Source organism: Oncorhynchus nerka, unplaced genomic scaffold (genome assembly GCF_034236695.1).
Source record: "Oncorhynchus nerka isolate Pitt River unplaced genomic scaffold, Oner_Uvic_2.0 unplaced_scaffold_2462, whole genome shotgun sequence".
Taxonomy (NCBI): Eukaryota; Metazoa; Chordata; class Actinopteri; order Salmoniformes; family Salmonidae; genus Oncorhynchus; species Oncorhynchus nerka.
In genome coordinates this window covers 19453-22418 of record NW_027038836.1, presented here as the reverse complement: position 1 = coordinate 22418, position 2966 = coordinate 19453, and the positions used below count along the sequence as shown (strand labels likewise).

Sequence of the window (2966 nt, the reverse complement as noted above, 5' to 3'; positions counted from 1 at the left end):
CTGCCATTAGGTACCGAGATGAGATCCTCAGACCCCTTTGTGAGACCATATGCTGGTGCGGTTGGCCCTGGGTTCCTCCTAATGCAAGACAATGCTAAACCTCATGTGGCTGGAGTGTGTCAGCAGTTCCTGCAAGAGGAAGGCATTGATGCTATGGACTGGCCCGCCCGTTCCCCAGACCTGAATCCAATTGAGCACATCTGGGACATCATGTCTCGCTCCATCCACCAACGCCACGTTGCACCACAGAATGTCCAGGAGTTGGCGGATGCTTTAGTCCAGGTCTGGGAGGAGATCCCTCAGGAGACCATCCGCCACCTCATCAGGAGCATGCCCATGTTGTAAGGAGGTCATACAGGCACGTGGAGGCCACACACACTACTGAGCCTAATTTTGACTTGTTTTAAGGACATTACATCAAAGTTGGATCAGCCTGTAGTGTGGTTTTCCACTTTAATTTTGAGTGTGACTCCAAATCCAGACCTCCATGGGTTGATAAATTTGATTTCCATGGATCATTTGTGTGATTTTGTTGTCAGCACATTCAACTATGTAAAGAAAAAAGTATTTAATAAGAATATTTCATTCATTCAGATCTAAGATGTGTTATTTTAGTGTTCCCTTTATTTTTTTGAGCAGTGTATATATGCATAGATAATTTTCACAGAACCAGCATACAGCAATTACATCTCAGTAAGTACAACTGTCAGACATCTATGTATTAGTCCATGGTCTAACACTGTAAATCCACTAACAGTAAGGATTAGACATCTGTCATCATTACTAGAATTTTCTTTTTTTGTATTTCAAGATGTCTGTTATCAAGAGTACCACATACTAGCAGCCACACAGCTCCAGATGGTCCATCCTGCTCATAATACCTCTTGGATTAGGAAGGGAATCATGGGTTTTAAACAATTATATATAAATACGCTAGATGACTGACAGGGGACACTGTTTTGAAGCGACTGCACCTCCATCTTGGCACACTCCCACCATTTAATCAAAATAATTTGGAAGCTATAGATGGGTTGGGTGTTTAGCAACAAACCCGACGCGTGTGCAACTTTGGAGCAAAACAGACAGGAACCACTTGCAAACTAGATTTCATCTCCAATGTTTATTGAAAACATAAATACGTTTGCACAATGAACACTTGTTGCCTCTCAAAAACATAATTACAGTTGTTGGTTAGCTAGCAAATGTTTTGCCATATTAGCATAGGCATAACATTAGTTAAAACATCTCAAAACATGACATGGTATCAAGAGCAAGATAAAACTAGCTGAAACGAGTCACCTACATGTCAGCTTCTTGACATTGTTGCTAGCTATCTGGCCATCCAGAGTCACAACAACACATGAACTTCTGCCCAATTAAAGAGTGCAAATCGTTTTACGTGACGTTGTCAGCTAACCTATCTATAGAAATGCATTTATTAATGTCTACATTTGTTTTTGCCACATGTATCTATTATAGACACCTTTAAGCATACTTTAAATTATATTATGTGAGCTCAAATAAAGACGAAAAACCCTAAAAGCCTTTTCCTCCCACTCCTCTTTCTATTCTGGTTAGATCCAGTTTGTGCATTTCTGTGAAGGGAGTAGGTACACAGTGTTGTATGAGATTTTCAGTTTCTTGGCAATTTCTCACATGAAATTCTTGTTCTATTCTTGTTCTGAGAAATGAAGACTAACGAGTTTCAGAAGAAAGTTATTTGTTTCTGGCCATTTTGAGCCTGTAATCGAATCCACAAATGCTGATGCTCCAGATACTCAACTAGTCTAAAGAAGGCCAGTTTTAGTGCTTCTTTAATCAGTACGACAGTTTATCTGTGCTAACATAATTGCAAAATGGTTTTCTAATGATCAATTAGCCTTTTAAAATGATAAACTTGGATTAGCTAACACAACGTGCCATTGAACACAGGAGTGATGGTTGCTGATAATGAGCCTCTGTACGCCTATGTAGATATTCCATTATAAATCAGCCGTTTCCAGCTACAATCGTGTTTACAACATTAACAATGTCTACACTGTATTTCTAATCAATTTGATGTTATTTTCATGGACCAAAAAATGCTTTTCTTTCAAAAAACAAGGACATTTCTAAGTGACTCCAAACTTTTGAACAATACTGTATAGCATCAGTAATACAGGGTTAATATAGAGTATATCATTGGTTTAAAACTTGAGAGAAGGGTGTTGCAGGATGCTACTGCTGCTGCCTCAACCCATGGATAGCCTACCACCCGTCTGCCCAGCAGATAACGCTGCCTGCTCCATCCTCTTCCAAAACCCTAGCTTTGGCATTTTGTTTTATTGAATAAGTTCCCAAGGAGGAACAACAGCAGTGCTCATCGATGGGAGCCAAAACCAGCAGGTCTCTCCAAACGAGGCGGCTTACATTTTAGTCGTTTCCAAACAATAGCAACTTACAGTGAGTGCATTTATTTTCATAAGAGTCCCCTGTGGGAATCAAACCCACAACCCTGGCATTGCAAGTGCCATGCTCTACCAACTGAGCTATATGGGAACTTATAGATAGAAGCAGAGACAGCAATCTCGCCTCCTTGTCTCTCTGGTTGACATCTCATCTTTCGTCTAAATCGCAGCCTTGATGTGTGCAGGCTGGCTCCACTCGGCTCAGAGAGGTTTTATTGGCCTCTAATAGGTATGTCATTTGAAGTGACAAATCGGACAGTTATAAGGGAGGGGGGCTCGGCTCTTTATTAGAGCCGTTGGTCGCCGGCTCGTTTTCCTCTAATGAAGGAAGATAAGAAAGTGATGGTGGAGCTGGGGTCATTTTTTAAATATATACCCGGTTTGCGGAGACTTTACACGAGCCTCCGTGTCAAAACATCTTTGTTCTACCATGAAGGGATTCTGGGGGATTCGGGCGACATGGTGTTCTTGGGAACCAAGGCCCGTCTTCCTGGGGATAAAGTCTCTCTTCATTTCCAC

General features: G+C 41.3%; 1 non-coding gene across 1 annotated transcript; it reads right to left on the bottom strand.

Annotated features, from left to right (window-relative positions):
* Window positions 1-2465: 2465 nt before the first annotated feature.
* trnaa-ugc (transfer RNA alanine (anticodon UGC)) lies at window positions 2466-2540 on the bottom strand. The gene has a single exon. It is a non-coding gene; the product is annotated as a tRNA-Ala (tRNA).
* Between the last annotated feature and the right edge of the window lie 426 nt (window positions 2541-2966).